Genomic DNA, 6890 nt, shown 5'->3' with positions numbered 1-6890 from the left:
GGATCACATGTATCTATTTTAAATGATGATGACACAATCTCGAAGGCGACGAATTTTTATTTTAAAATATGTATTATGACACAATTTCCGACACCACAATATTTTATGATCGCGTTTTGAAAAAAAACTACATATAAATTAAAATAAAGAAAACAATGATTAATTAAGCCCCACCCACCCGCCCCTTTCTCAATTGTGACGAGTTTTTTATTTGTTTACAGATCGAGAGGCGGAGCTTAATTGCAAAATTCATACTTGTTTGATACTTTAAAAAATAATTCAATAATCTCGGGGGTCCCGACTGTCTTTCCCAAGAAGATCATGAAAGAATCTCGAAGGCCACAAGTGTCTATTTTAAATGATTATGACACAATTTCCCAGGCCACAAGTAACAATTTAAAAGATTATGACACAATTTCGGACACCTTGATGTTTTATATAACGTGTTGTTGAAAGAAAACTACGTATATATTAAGAAAAATAAACCAATGAATAACTAAGCCCCACCCACCCACCCCTTTCTCGATTGTGACGAATTTTCTATTTGTTGTCTGAGCGAGGGGCGGAGTTCAGTTGCAAAATTTATGTTTGTTTGATTCTTTAAAAAGATGATTAAAGAATCTCGGAAGTTCCGAGTATCTTTTTTAAGAAGATTATTAAGGAATCTCGGAGGCCACAAGTGTCTATTTTAAATGATCATGACACAATTTCCGACGCCATAAGTATCAATTTGTATGAGTATGACGCAATCTCGAGGGCCACGAATTTCTATTTTAAAATAATATGGCACAATTTCGCACATTCCAATGTTTTATTGTCACGTTAAAAAGTAGCCAGTGATTAATTAAGCCCCACCCACTTGCCTTTCATTTTTTGTCTGATGGAGGGGCGGAGCTTAATTGCAAAATTGATATTTGTTTGGTTTTTTAAAAGGATTTTTAAAGAATCACGAGGGTCACGACTGTTTCTTCTAAGATGATTATGAAAGAATCTCACACAAGTGTCTGTTTTAAATGAGATGACACAATCTCGAGTGCCACGAATTTCTATTTTAAAATATTGTGACACAATTCACAATTTCGGACACCCCGATGTTTTAAGTAGCGCATTGTTAAAAAAAAACTACATATAAATTAAACAAAGAAACCAACGATTGATTAAGCCCCACCCATCCGCAGCTTTCTCAATTGTGACGAATTTTTCATTTGTTGTCTGATCGAGGGGTGGAGCTTAATTACAAAATTCAGATTTGTTTCATTATTTAAAAACATGGTTAAAGAATCTCGAGCGTCCCGAGTGTTTTTCTAAGAATATTATGAAAGAATCGCGGAGGCCACAAGCGTTTCTTTTAAATGACTATGACACAATTTCCGAGGCCACAAGTATCAATTTATATGATTACACAATCTGGAGAGCCACAAATTTTTATTTTAAAATATTATGATACAATTTGGAACATCCTGATGTTTTAAGTAACGCGTTGTTGAAAGAAAACTACATATTAAGAATAAGAAACCAATGATTAATTAAGCCCCACCCACCCGCCCCGTCTCAATTGTGATGATTTTTTTTATTCGTCGTGAGACCGAGGGGTGGAGCTTAACCGCAAAGTCCATATTTCTGTACAAGAAATTACGGTGTGAAATAATTAAGATTAGCTACGTAAGTGGCGTTTAGTTCAGTAAATTATTATCTAGGTTCTAAGTAATTCGATAAGAACCAGACAAACTGTGCGAACGACTCGGTACTTATCGAAGAAATAGTTTTGAGTTTTCAGAAATCTGAACTCATATTTAATGTACCTAGTTATTATTAAGTCTTACTCTATTTTTTGTGCACATTCTTGAATATGTCAGTGCGTGTAAAGTGTGCGTACTTAGTAATACTTATGTCATATTTTCTATAACTGGCTGTGTCAGATTCATAATTTCAAGTAGCCAAATTCAGTGCAATTATTAACATTTACAAGATATCTATAACGCAGACCCTAATTACATAGTTAAAACTTGGCATTTCTCATTTGGATGAGCACTGAAACCACCGAATAAACAGTTCTACATATCTAAAAGAAAAAAATTAGATGGCTTTGTAAAAGTTCTGTATGTTACATACCTTAAACCCTAGCTTATAGTTAACTGCAATATTTTCACTAAATTTAATCTTAAAAGGTACCATCTGATTTGAAAGCATTATCAAGTATATCTTTTTGTTTTCCTTATTCCAGTTGTACCACTTCAAAGTACAGAGGTCATTAAAAGCTTTAACTGACTGAAACAAAACAAATTTCGCACAGTTAAAGTCGGAAAATACATACTTACTGAGTCTTCTATATTTTGACCAAGCATAATGACAGAAATACCGATTAATGTGCCGGTAATATAAATTGGTATTATTTTCGCATACGAAATAAAAGTATGTTCAACCTGTTGAAATCAAATAATATCATAAAAAAATCGGTTAGAAAATTGCAACTTACAGTCAGCATTAAAAATAGCATGCTTATGAAAAATAGTCCTCCAAACAATGAATAACTTGCAATTACTGGCCAAAGTTTTTTTACAACGTTAGTTCCATAACTAAAAATGAATAATTAGTGTCTTTACTTCAATAGATCACAATTACTTACTTAGTCAAACGACATTGTGATAAAATCACAAACTTGAGTATTTCTTTAACTTGTTCTTGATGTTGCCCACAATTACAGTCACGGCTTTCACACAAATCGTGAATTCTCTGAATGCAGTTCACTGTTGTTATTTCTATTTGGTACTTAATATGATATGCACCATATATAAACTGAGTAAGATTTGCCAGTACGACAAAAACGTAGAAAGCCACACTAATGGAAAAAAGGAACGAGAGTGGGGTTTTCCAAGCCGGTAACGTATAATCTCTGATCAAATCGTATATAAAATACAAATCTTCGTCCTTTTCAGTGGGTACCAAAATAAGAAAACCACTCACAATTCCTGAAAGTAATAGAGCAGTGACCACAAAATTAATGATTTTTGCTTCCTTTTTCATTTTTTTGAAAATTTCGTGCTTTTTATCTTTGGGTACAAACATTCTAAGCTCTTTTAACATACTGGACATTTCCCTACTTAATGATAAAACACCGCAGCAACTTACAGTCACCTAAAACGTTTTTCACGAAGTTACGCTTCCACTAAATGTGACATAAACTTACAAACTGTAGTACAAAGTACATGGGGACATACTGAATAAAATATTTTAAGTTAAAGTTTTGCAAAAATAAGTACGTTTGTGCTAATGTGATTAGCAAACTGATGTATACGGTTCCTACCATTAAAATCTTAATGAGAGTGATTTCAAATATGTCGTAACAGAAAAATCTGACCAATTTAAGATGGTCGTCTGAAATTTTCATTTAATGTTACTGCCATTTGGTTAAGTCAGAACTTACTTTTCGGATAGTCGTCGATTTCTAAAAAATCTAAATTGGGATTGTTTTTTTCGATTTCTGGCATCTCAATATTTTTGTAAGTTCACTGATATAGGCAACATCCACTCGTGCTGATTTCCCGAACTACAGTAAGTAATTACAACAAATATTCGTTCTGAATTGACTAAAAAGCCACGTCGTACATAACGTAATGTGATCTAATTCCTGATACTTAACTACAACTAATTATTACCGCACTAGAAAACTAAATAATGTTAATTAAGTATCTACTTATTTCATCACAATGGAGTACTCATGCTACGTAACCAACACGTAATGTTGACTACATTTACTAGATATCTCATTATTATGTCGTAGCGATATAGCTTGCATATAAGCGGTTAAACATCACACTGTGGTACCCCTGTTATGTAACTAACACCTAGTGTTAACTGCATTTACTAGATATCTCATTATTAGAGAGCGGATTTCAAGGTTTAATGCTTTTTGTGAAAAATGTAAGCACTTCAAAACTTTTTTATATCTGTAACTATGATACAATTTGGAGTCATTTGACACATTTTTTAATGCTTATTTGTTTTTTTTCAATTTTATGCATATTAAAACTTATATGCTTATTTAATGCTTTATAAAAATTGATTATGCATTAGGTCGAAGAGATAAAGAGCATTGATAGTTTGGAATTTCACCAACTTTTGGTTGAAAAACGTCGCTGAATTGATTGAAAATTTCTGACATTGATGGTTGACAAGTAGAAATAGAATAAAAGTCTTCACCTTTTTATATGTAACAGGTATTCGTATGTAACCCAGAGGTTTAAATATTTGTTTCGTATAGGCACGAAATTGAATGTTTGTACTTCGAAGAGTCACTTTAAGATTCAATGCATCGAAGATTTTCTTTGAAATGATGCTGACTGGACTGCCGGTGTCGAATTTTTGCCAGAATTTGCTAAAAATTCATAAGCTGTCGAAGAGGTATTGAAGATGTCGATAATATTATTTACTTGAAGTTCTTCATCAACAAAGGAGTTTGAACCGATGTCGACGCTTTTGACAGTTTGTCGATTTTTTTGAAGTAATGTAGAAATACATACTTTATTTGTGTGCCCTTTTTTTCGACAGAAATTACAGTAAAGTTTTTCTTTGATGCGACAGTTATCAGTTTGATGATTCGTTTTTCCACAATATAAGCATAATCCGGATAGACCCAATTCTTGTAAATTTATACTTCGATTTTTGACGTGAAGATCTATTTCGATTATATTGTGATGCCGATTGTCCTTTAGTAAAACCAATTTTATGAACATTATTTGACGCATGTGATGAGTTTTTATAAAGTTCTCGATTTTGAATTCTTGAAGCTTCGATTGCCAATGCTTTTTCTAATGCTTTATCAAAGGAGGCGTTTACTAACTGAAGAATTCTTTCTCTAATGCTGGAATCTTGTAGTCCTAGGATAAACTGAGCTCGTAGTAACATGTCGATCACAGATTTCGAACAATTAAAACAAGGAGGTTCTATTTCTTTACATTCCGTTTTGAATTCACAATTTTTAATTAATTCTTTCAATCCTGCAACGAATGTAGAAATTCATTCACCTGGTTGTTGAACTCTTGATAAGAATTTATGTTGTTCAGCTAAAACATTTTTCTTCGGTGCAAGATGATTTCTTAGAAGATCCATTAATTCTTGCCAAAAACTGTTGTGTATTTAACAGTTTAGATATTTTTTATATTATTCTTTATTTCATTGAAAAATATCATAATTGAAAAGTGTTCTAAACATAATAATAATAGTGTATTTTTTTTACATTCTAACTTGATTAATATATATAACAGTTACGATAATCCGTAATTAAAAATCAGCGTGGGTAGAACTCACCAATTTATTTCTCACTAACTCAAATTTACAGAGTGATTATGTACAAAATAATTCCGGGACAACTTGACTGGATTCTCTCGTTGACTGACTGACTCGTTCCCGAAGGTGGCCTCTATTTAAACCCATACTTCGTTTCTAGATATTCCGCGATCGAGGTTTTTATGGAGGCAAAATTGCTTCGATCACGCTGTATTTTCTAAACGTTGAGCACACTGAACTAAGTAGTGCCAGGATTAAACTAACAGATCCGACGCAACTAAGTGCTCGACAAATACCGAAATAAACAAACAAGCAATGGCCTAATTATAGTTAGCATTCTTCATATGGATGAGAACTGAAACCACAAAATAAACAGTTTTACATATCTGAAAGAAAAATTTTACTCGGTCTTGTAAAATTGAGTATGTTAAATACAATAAATCCTAGGCTATAATTAATTGCTATATTTTCGGTTAGTTTGATCTTGAAAGGCACCACTTGACTTGAAAGCATAATTAAGTACATTTTTTTGTTTTCTTCATTCCAGTTGTACCAATTTAAAGTGCAAAGTTCGTTAAAACATTCAACTGTCTAAAACAAAACAATGATAACAAAATTTAGTGTAGTCTTAAAGTACATTCTTACTGAGTCTTGCAAGTGTTGACCAAGAGTAATGACAGATACACCGATTAATGTGCTGGTAACAAAAATTGGTACTATTCTTGCGTACAAAATAAAAGTATGTTCAATCTGAAGTTGAATTAAAAAAAATCTAATTATCATGTAGAACATTGAAACTTACAGTCAATATTAAAAATAGCATGCTTATGAAAAATAGTCCTCTAAAGAGTGAATGACTTAAAATTACTGGCCAAATTTGCTTTAGAACGAAATATCCATAACTAAAAATGTATAACTGGTGTCCTAATCTCGATATAAAATATTAATCTACGCAATGATATCATTCTGCCATAAAGTCACAAACTTAAGTATCTCTTTAATTTCTTCTTGATGTTGCTCACAATTACAACCACGGCTTTCACACAACCCGTGAATTTTCTTAATGCAGTTCACTGTTAATTCTCTTTGATACTTAATATGATATGAGCAATAAATAAATTGACAAAAGTTTGCTATTGTGACGTATGCATAGAAAGCACAACTAACCGAAAATATTAGTGATACTTGAGTTTTCCAAGAGGGTAGCATAAAATCTTTAATCAAATCGTAAATGAAATACATATCTTCGTCCTTGTCACTGGGCACCAAAATAACGAAACCACTAAAGCTTCCCAAAAGTAAGAGAGTGATCATCCCAAAGTTAACAAATCTTGCTTCCCTTTCCATTTTTTGGAAAATTTCATCTTTTTTATCCTTGGGTACAAACATTCTAAGCTCTTGTAGCTTTTGTAGACATTTTGTACTTTTGAATAAAACCCCGCAACAACTTGCAGTTACCTAGAACGTTCTTCATCATATAATAATATGTCTGGGTTGCGCTAAATGTTACTTACAAACTGTAGCACAAAATATGGCGGGGCATACTGAATAAAATATTTTAATTCAAAATTTTCAAGAAATATGTATGTTTGTGCTAACGTGAT

Source organism: Zophobas morio, unplaced genomic scaffold (genome assembly GCF_036711695.1).
Source record: "Zophobas morio isolate AGI-343-1 ecotype UQ-CSIRO unplaced genomic scaffold, CSIRO_AGI_Zmor_V1 ptg000018l, whole genome shotgun sequence".
Lineage (NCBI taxonomy): Eukaryota > Metazoa > Arthropoda > Insecta > Coleoptera > Tenebrionidae > Zophobas > Zophobas morio.
Note: the sequence above shows the minus strand (reverse complement) of the source record.